The sequence below is a fragment of the Gastrolobium bilobum genome, unplaced genomic scaffold (assembly GCF_033153095.1).
Source record: "Gastrolobium bilobum isolate Gb01-03AN ecotype WA unplaced genomic scaffold, APGP_CSIRO_Gbil_v1 utg82694, whole genome shotgun sequence".
Taxonomy (NCBI): Eukaryota; Viridiplantae; Streptophyta; class Magnoliopsida; order Fabales; family Fabaceae; genus Gastrolobium; species Gastrolobium bilobum.
In genome coordinates this window covers 10670-21192 of record NW_026898282.1, presented here as the reverse complement: position 1 = coordinate 21192, position 10523 = coordinate 10670, and the positions used below count along the sequence as shown (strand labels likewise).

General features: G+C 34.7%; 1 long non-coding RNA gene across 1 annotated transcript; it reads right to left on the bottom strand.

The window, feature by feature from the left end:
• Positions 1 to 1111: 1111 nt before the first annotated feature.
• On the bottom strand, positions 1112 to 3154 carry LOC133314509 (uncharacterized). The gene is made up of 3 exons (XR_009751962.1): positions 2886 to 3154; positions 1844 to 1981; positions 1112 to 1271 (listed from the first exon to the last, which is right to left on the bottom strand). It is a non-coding gene; the product is annotated as an uncharacterized LOC133314509 (long non-coding RNA).
• Positions 3155 to 10523: the final 7369 nt, after the last annotated feature.

The window sequence follows — 10523 nt, the reverse complement described above, 5'->3', positions numbered from 1 at the left end:
CATTTAAATCATAAAAAAGCGTAATAATTAAAAGCTGTGACCGTAACCGTAAACTCTTGCGGAAGACTTATTTAAACTATTTTTATAACTTACATTACTTATTATAAGTTACTAAGGAGTTCCCATAAACTCACTTAGACAATTTCCAACTTTACGTTTTATACCAATTCGAACATGTTTCACTCTAAGTTTTTCTGCGACCAAAACGCTCGCTATCAAACTCTCTTCTCCGAGTATATCCTTGTCTTACTTAATTCCCTTTTTAACAAGCTATCATATGCTAAATTCGGAGCTCATTAGCTCCGGTTATCGCCGTTTGAAGTTGGATAAGCAATTAGCCCAAACAACCCCAAAAACAGCTCCAAACCACTCACATTTCTCGAATTACTGCACTCAATCCACTCAACCATTTGCTCTCAAATTTTTATCCTATAAACTAGACATCTCAAACTTCATTTTGATATATTAAACGCTTAATTTGACTGAGAAACGAAGCGGGAATTAATTTCCCAAATCCGGTCCAGAATCTGCCTCAGGTGCAGGGGCACATGGGCAGTCCGTGTTTCTCTATTTTTTTCAGGCCGAAGATCAACCCAGATTTTCCTTAAATTTTGACACAAGTTAGAGGACATCGCAACCTTCAAAATGGCGTATGGAACGTCCCTATTGGACCTCTATGGAGGGAGATATGCTCTCCCGAAGTTCGCCTAAAATCTGCCAATTCTACAGAAATTTCGCCAGAGTTTCCTTTGTTTTTCCAATAATCCCAAAATTGTAAACGATCATTTAAACCTCAAATGTACATAATAAACACATGATAATACAGTAATAATCCAATGGGTGGCACACACAAGGACCAACAACGCTTTGGGGCACTTACAACCCAATCCAGTTTATAGTTAATACACAGTTTATACAATAGAGCTCACATTATATTTCTTACTTGTTTCAATCACATAGGTCCCATTCACATGTAGTTTCACAATATAATAATGTAATCATAACTCTAACATAGGCCTAAAATCCTTCCATCTTGGTACATCATGCCTCTCTTACATTTACAACATACACTTAAATATTACAACTTACGACTTTAACTTCAAATTGCCTTTTACAATATTACAACACCAATTACAAATTTAGACATAAATTTAAATGATACAAACTGCTAGACCTAGGCATGCCAACATGAACAATATGCCAAATACTGAAAATGTTCCTCTATCACCCTGCGGGCCTCTTGCCCGCTGCTCCAACGCTACAGGTACATCCTGAAATAAATGCACCGAGACGGGGTGAGATATACGAATATATCTCAGTAACCAAGAGGTCCTGGAGAAAACTCCACCCAATGGTTCACTTTGATGCATATCAATAGAATAAAACAACCACTTTGAAAACAGGATATAGCAAGGGATTTAGAGAAATGGGGAATATAAAGAAACAAACTACGACGATACGGGATGGTAACCCCAATTCCACGTACGCCCTGGGCATATATAAGCCTATGGGTATCATCCAAGGTGTGTTCACAGAAACCACAACCATGATGCCTAAACCAACCAAAACGCCAAAGACATTCCTAGTGTGCTCCTACCCGGATCACACACTATGACACGCAGTAAACTGGAACTCCCTCCTGGAGACCTATCCAGCGAAAGTCCAAAAATGCCCGAAGGCTAATAAAACTGTCTACTGGCCAGAGACTCGGTACTGCAGTACCCATAGCAATAATGCATGCATGCTCATGTGTTCTATACTATTCATACACACTTCCTACCGTTGCCATCAACTGGCAAGGTGGAACAGAAAAGGGGAACAAGCCCCAGTACCAAGAGGTTACCTTAAGTATTGTTTTCACAAGCTCCGCAGCAGCTTATCCCTCAACTTGGTACACAATAGAATGCCTCAATCCACTTGGTCCAAGACCAATGGCAACTCACTGAATCAAGATTCGGGATTCAAGTCGATGTACGGCAACCTATAAAATCACATACAACCATCAGTACGCGTCAAATAACGTCAAAACGTCAAAAATCACAAAATCTCCCTATCCTCCCTTGATGGTTCGGCCAAATGAGTGTTAATTTGAGATTTATTTTTCTAAATTTTCTTTCCCATTTTATTATGCCTCATTAAGTTGTCAAGAGGCCAATTCAAGTGCCGTTTCGTCATTTTCGCGTCGAATTACATCAGAACGCGAAAACCGCAAAATCCCTCCTTCCTCCTTGAAGGTTCGGCCATCTATGTGTTATTTGGGGATTTATTTTTCTAAATTTTCTTTCTCATTTTAGTACCCATCCTTGGGTTGCCATAAGGCCATTTCAAATGTCGTTTTGCCGTTTTACGTCTTTTAAGCATCGTTTTGCTAAATATTTCGCTTTGGGCTCATTTAGGTCTCTAAACACAATTTAATTTTCCCATTGATTCAAACACTTGCCAATCACAACACAACCCATCTAAGCACTATATAACTACACAAATCATCATCCAATTCATTTTTCAACATCAATTCCTCAATTTTTCCTCAAAGGTTCGAATCTTGCCCTATGACATTCCAAGGGATTTCCATTCAATTTTAATCATTCCAACCCTCATACAACCTATTATATCATCATATCATCATGCCACAATTTATCAAACAAGTCTCAACACCAAAATTCACAAGTCCAAAATCATGATCATCAAATTTTTCTAAGTTAAATTCATCAATTTTCACCAATAAATTTTATCGCATTTCTAGCTTTAATACATCATTCTAACACATTATCATCTAATACACATTTTCAAATTGAGCTCTCTAACAACACAAATCGTCAAATTCCCCCTTAGGGTTCATGAATTCAATCCAAGAATTAAACCGTTAAGATGGTGAAGAAACTTACTCAAAAGCTTGGCACAAGACTCCTCCAAGCTATCCTAAACCATTGGAGCTCCAAACAACTCCATGAACACCATTTTTCTCCAAAATTTCGTGGCTGTAAATGGCCAATATCTCACCAAAGAGAGAGTTTCAAGGCTCAAGAGTGGTACCAATGTGTTTAGAAGGTGATTTCCATTGAATTTCAACACAAAAATCACTTGATTTGGTTAAGAAATGATGTAGTTATGGAGAAAAGAAAATCAAACCAAAAATGGCACCAAAGCGGGGGGGGGCTGCTGTTTCACGGGAAGGAGAAGGAAATGGAGAGAGAAAGTGTCATGAAATTGGGACTTTTGAGTCAATTAAACCATAGGTGGGTCCTACACGCGATTTAACTTTAATCAATCACTAGTTACAGCCACAAATTCATGACCTACATATTTTTCTTGTTCATGTCATATTTTGTTTTCCTAAAATTACTGATAAAATTTTCACGCTTATCGGTACAATTATACCGCAGTATTTTTACACCGGAAAATCACTATTCATCAATTTTTCCCAAAATGACTCAATTCCATCAAATTCCATCAAATTTCATCAAAATCATATTTCCTAACTCAACAAACCATTTATAACTCATATTTGAAACCTAGAGCTCAAAATTCAACTGGCACGTTTTACGATGCAATCGTAACGCGGTATTTTTACCCGCGAAAAACACTATTCACTGATTTTTCTGAAACTTGCCTATCCACTCAATTTTTCGTTCTGAACCCATTTCCAGGGTTATTTTTACCATCTGAGACCTTCTACTCAATTTTTATCTTCCTAGGGTTGCGTGTTGGCTAATTACCGTTTTGCCCTTTCTTTGTATTTTGGCCTTATACTCAGGATTTTCACTAATCCTTCTCTTTAATTCTCATTTAATATTTTAAATATTATATTTTAGAAATGTGAGGTGTTATAATGAACATTGCATATGTATTTAGGATGAGGTTTATTGTCATATTTGTTCATGCCATTTTTGCCTAAGTCTAGTTGCATATGGATTATGTTTATTTTGAGGGTTGTTTATTATGTTGTATTTGGAGACTTATGGCTTATGATGTAATTTGGATAATTTTAATTATTACATTTGGATCTTGTATAATATGAAGCATATGTAATATGATGAAAGGAAAATAGGCCTATTACAGGATTGATTTACGTTTTATAATGTAAAGAATGCATGCAATTGGATTATGGTGATTGAAATATGTTAAGTTTGAAAATATAAGTAAAGTGATAGAAATTGAGTAATTTGATATAAACTGTGATGGGTTGTAAGAGCCCCAAGACATTGCTGGTCCTTGTGTGTGCCACCCAATGATTATTAGGTATAAATTGAGGTTAGAGAACACTTTTGCAAACTTGGGGATTATTGGAAAAACAAAAGAAACTCTAACGAATTTTCTAGAAATTGACAGAATTTAGGCAAACTTCGAGAGAGAATATCTCCCTCCACAGAGGTCCGATAGGGACGTGCCATACGCTGTTTTGAAGCATGAGATGTCCTCTATCTCGTGTCAATGTTTGAGGAAATTCTGGGTTGGGAGTCGGCCTGTAGAAGGCAGAGAGCATGGACTGCCCATGTTGCCACTGCACATGTGGCAGTTCTGGACCGAGTTTGGAAATATTATTCCCACTTCGTTTCATGGTCAAATTAGGTGTATGATATGTCAACTTGAAGATTGATGTGTCTAGTTTGTTGTATAAAAATTTGAGAGTAACGGGTTAAGTGGATTTTCTAGAATAATTGATTGAGTGAAGGATGTTTGGGCTGTTTTGGGGTTGGCTGGTAGATTTGCTTGTCCAACTACGAACGACGATATCCGGAGAAAACGAGAACTTTATGACTTGTGTGATAGCTTCCTAGAAAGGTAATTAAGTCTAGAATAACATACTAAAAGATGAGAGTCTTGTCGTATGCAGTTTGTCCGCAGAAAATTAAAGATCGAACCATGTTCGGATAGGTAGAAAATGTAAAAGTGAGATTTTAGCTAAGGGGGTTTATGGGAACCCCTTAGTGACTTGAGATATGTAATATATGTTATAAATGTAGTTTAAATAATTATTCTGCAAAGATTTTACAGTTACGGTCACAGTTTTTATTTATTACGCTTTTTATTGTTTTAAATGCTCACGTAATAAACGGAAAAAGTTTACTCGCATTTTTATAAATGAATTGCTGTGATTGTAACTGCGCTTAATATCATAATTAATGTTAACAATACCGGTGTACAATGGACTGCTACAAAATCCACCAGTTCCCGGTGCTTTAAAGGCACCCATACTGAACACAGTTTGCTTAATATCAACTTCACTTGGAAATTTTCTAAGGCAATCTTGATCAGACAAACAATGCTGACCAAAAATGAATATTTTTAAATTTAGATAAAAGATACAAGTAAAAAATAAAAACTAAGACAATAAATATTTGAAATTATAATTATAGTATAATATATAAAATATAAAACAATAATAGTTCAAATTATAAAAGGTACACTTTATTAAAATAGAATAATTGAATTAAAAAAAATAAAAATGAAAAGTGTATAAAATAAGAAATGGAAAATTACTATATTCTAGAGAGAGTGGATTTTGTTGAACTCTTAAAAAGGGTAAACATTTCTACAGCCACTTTAGATAAGGTTGTCTACAGCTACCCCAAAAACTACGCCGTTTTTATTAATGAAAGGTGTTTATATAATTTTAGGTGAATTAATGAAGGATGTTTCTGTACTTTTGTTTATTTTTTATGATATATATTTTACTGAAACACCTTTCTTTAATTCACTTAAAATTATAAAAACACCCTTCATTAATCAAAACGACGTAGTTTTTGGGGTAGTTGTAGATAACCTTATCTAAAGAGGCTGTAGAAATACTTTTCCCTCTTAAAAATAACATTATAAAAGGTCTAAAACATGTCTATGAATAGGTTTTTTTATATATTTTATTTTAGAGATTGATATTTGTTCTTTTAAAGGATATATAATTATGTCATATTAATTAAAATTATTATATTTTATGGTGAAAGAAACAGCATAATAAAAAAAAGTGAAATATTTCTTAATTTTAAATATTAAATAAAAAGCAGTGATTTATTTCAAAATAATTATCTTTTAAAAGAATGATGTTGTAAAATATGGATGACGTTACCGTTGGCACTAATGATACAATTATGAATGACGTTATCGTTGGCACTAATGATGCATTTACGGATGGAGTTACCGTTGGCATTAACGTTACAATTATCTCTTATTTATGATTTTGTAACCACTACATTAATGGAGCATCAATTCTCCATTCATAGTCGTATCTTTATATATACATAATACTTGTAGTGGCATGATCAGATGAATGAGAATAAGATTCTATCCTATTTCTGTGTCTCTTCTCTCTTACATTTTTTATCTCTTTTATCAATTTCATAATATGTTATCAATAGAACTCTACCGTATCAACAAGATCAAAAACTGCAAAAGTGCATAATCTCAAACAACAAGATCAAAGACTGCAACAGCGCATAATCTCAGTTTTCCTTTTGAGCCTATTCAAGGTATGCTGGTTTATTTTACTAGCAATTCGTTGGGTTTGTGTGTGCAAAAGTGCATAATCTCAAACAACAAGATCAAAGACTACAACAGCGCATAATCTCGGTTTTTCTTTTGGGCCTATTCAAGGCACGCTGGTTTATTTTACTAGCAACTCATTGGGTTTGTGTGCAATTAAATAATTATTTATTCATATAGTGAGTTGACATGTTCTGATTGCTTAATAACATGTGGTATTGTAAAGATTGGATATCATGTTATCAAGAAAAATGCTGTCGTATACTATTAATAATAATAATTTGAATGCATACAATATATATAATGTGGTTTGGTATGGCCTCAATCCATAAATCAAATCGTAATTTTTTCCCCATGAATCAAATCAACGAAAATCATAAAATCCTGCCTCGTAATAAATATTTTGTTCACAAATGTGTGATTTATTTTCTTGTTTTATCATTTCAAATAGATATCTTTGCTAGTCTTTCTGCTGTTGCATCTTCTTGGCTGATTGTCAATAGTGTGTTCTACTTTTGCATGATCTTCAGAAATAACTTTGTTTGGCTGCTTCAAGAAGCAATATGATGTGGTAGAAGAAGATAGACAACAGTTAAGAATTTGGGAAGTACGATAGATTGAAGTGGTATGATAATAAGAGGAACAATATGTTGGGTACAGCTCATACTTCTTATGCTGATGTGGGTCCTAAATGTAAGAAATTTTTATAATAATTGTGGGCTTCAATCAATTGTAGTTTTTCTTGTTTTAATAAAAACGGGCTAAGTCATGATCCATATAGGGGTGCAGTATAAAGCCCAGTTAATTAGTGATCCTTTTGTTTGTGCTTGGATATCTCTAAACTGATTAGTGCGAGTAACAGTGTAGGCCTAACCCATAGGCCCATGATGGGAAGGGGACTAGGTTAATAAATTGGCTAGGTCCCCTCTGCATTCACAACGTGTTAGAAAACCGTTACTCCACAACTTGTCCCATAATCAAGGAGTTGTGTGAATTGCAGAAGAAGATCCTGGTCTTTCCATTGCAGGAGCATTAGAGGAAACAAGAAGCCTTCAAGAAATCAAGAATCATGTATCATGTTTTCAACAAGTAAGCTTAAATCTTTTGGTGTTCTAAAATCATATAATGCTATTTGGAAATTTCTTACATTTGGTATCAGAGCCTAAATTATATGATTTAGAACCCAATTATTTATTATTAGACATGATTTCTTGATATTATTATTTCAAGAAATCGAAACCAAAATTACAGGGTTTTCTTTTGTAAAGCATGATTTTATAAATTCATGAAATTTGAATTTATTTATTTTATTGTGAAATATATACGGGATTACAATTTTTAAAATTGTAATTGCGAAATAGATTATAACTTTTAAGAAAACTGTATACAAGTTTTATTTGATATATTCATCCATTGAATTGCGAAACAAAAAAAAAAAGAATTCCTATGCCTTTTCTATTATAATTAACTTACCGCCACAATAGTCATTTGTCGTCAACGAGGGATAGTACTAATGTAATTTAGGGGTGTTTAGTATTCCAATGGAAAAGTAGAGATATATACTATTAGGGGTGTTTAGTCATTGATTCTAAGCACCGTCAATTCGAAATGGGTTGAAATATTTACTATTATGTTTTTAAACTTTGCATTTATAGGTTTAGGTTTTCCTCTCTACATATATATACATCAATTATAGGTTGAAATATATATGCATCAATTATAGGTTGAAGGTTTGAAAAGGTAAAATAATAAAAAAATTGCATGATAGAGTCTCTTTACAGTGGACGACAGTATAATGCTACTCTAGAATTACAAATTATTAAACAAAAATTGTTATTTATTTATACATTTTTATTCTTGTAATTGTGGGTCAATGATATTTATTTAATATTTGAATAGAAGTAAATACATTATCATTGTTGTTTTTGTATTTATTTTGAAACTATTTGGAATGAATAGTTTAAAATAAAAGTTATTTGATAGTCTCGTGGGTTACATCACAATTAACATAAATAAAAAAATAAAGAGAGAGCATGAATCCATGATAACTTTGATGAATACTATTTTGTTTGGAGTTAAGGGTTATTTATGAATGCAACTTATTTTCCCGGTGGTTGATTTGCTTGGTGGGAAAGAAGACCCATTTGAATTTTTGAGTGAAGCTCATTCAAAGGCTATGGTGCATAAGGCACTTGTGATTTTCGCCAAATATTACTTATGTGGTGTTATAATTAAATGTGATTTTATGATATATTTAAAATAAATGAATAAATTGTTGTAATAAATATCCTTTCTTGAGAAAATGATAAACCTTATATGCTTGCTCTAATATTTTTTTTTGTTTATTAAGATGCATGCTTCCGCTTGAATTATTTGAGTGCAAAATTGTGTTGAATATGCTATTATCTTTGATTTATTATCAGTAGAGATATTGCACTTTCTTGTGGATTGGATTGTTGTGAGAGTTTTCATGAATTAGTAAGGGTAAATGCCACCAAAGTGAGATTACTTATACTGGTTTGTGAAAATTTCTTTGTAAAATTTGAGAAATGATTTTGGTTATTTCATGCAATTACCTGCCCAAAGGGAATAATTGTGTGCTATAACTGTGAACTTATTTGGGATGATGTTAATGGAGGTGCATTGGTCTAGGTGATCTGTCTGCCCAAAGGGGACACATCTCTAAAGCCAATGTATGCTCATTGAGAAAATTTTCTATGAGGTTGTAGATGAAGTTATTGGATTCATTGGTCTAGGAATCTATCTGCCCAAAGGGGATAGATTTTCAAATCCAGTGTGTTGGGTTTGCTCTTTTACTAAAGCCCAAATGGGTTATTAGTATGAGAAGAGCCCAAGGAACCTAGAGCCCAATGAGCTAGGGTTTCTTGGAACCCATATAAATAGTACCTCTTAAGTCATCAGCCTAAAAAAGGTCTCTTTTGTGAGAAAGAGGTAAGCTCAGAATCTAATCAGTGCCCACACACTTCCCCTTCCTCCTCGAGATATAGTTTGGAAGATCTGCCACAGTCCTCCTTCAAGGAGGTTGTTCGTGCTGCGGCGCTGAGGTGAGCTCTTCGTGAAGAAGAATCCTACAAGTGAAGATTCTACACGAGACTTGCGCACCGAGAGGTAATTGTGAAACAAGGATGATTCGGTAAGCATACCAATGTACTAGGTCCTAAACCGCTTTCGCATAAATCTAAGATTTCCTATAATTGGTATCAGAGCCTTGGCTGTACATTGGTATGTGAATCTAGTTTCACTATTCATGTAATTAGTTTTGCTTCTTGAAATGTGGCACCTAGGGTTCTAGGATTATGGTATGAATCTAGCATGTGTACTTTATAATTCATTTTCATAAAAGTTTAAATTTTAATCGGTAAAAATGCTTTAATCCATGGTTAGGGTCTCTCGTGTATTTCTCGATTTGTAACAAGGAGGCTAATCCCATATGATTAGGTTTCCTCCTTGCTGTTTTTGTTTATTTTTGGAATTTCTGTGTATTTTTTCAATATTTTGTAAAAATTCAAGATCGAGAAACCGCGAGGAAGATGCGCAGTCAGCACTGTCGAAGACTTTTCGAGGACTTTCCGATCTCAGAACGGGGCGATCTATATATGGTTGGAAAGAGGACGAAAAGAAGAACGTAACGGTGGGTGGATCGCCACCATCGGAGACTCCACGCTCCTCCACGCGCCTCCACAAGAGGCTGAGAGTGGCCGCCACTCTCCGGCAAATAATGGGAGAGTGAGGGAGCGTCCGACCACCTTTTTGGGTGGTTCCGGCGGTGGTGCACTCGTCTCTACGTGGTGGTCCTTCCCCTGGAGTTTCAGCCTGATTTGACTTCGGGTGACAGCGCAGCAGACCTGACGGCTAGGGTTCCTCTTTCGCGTCCTAGGATTTCTCGTCAAAGGATTGGGTCTTTGGGCTTTTGGGCCCATGAAACCCTAAAGGGGCTTGAGACAGATACTATGGGCTAGGCGAAAGTCGAATTCCAAAGTTGTATTATTTAATTTTATTTTATTTTATTTTCTTTAAAATAGGAA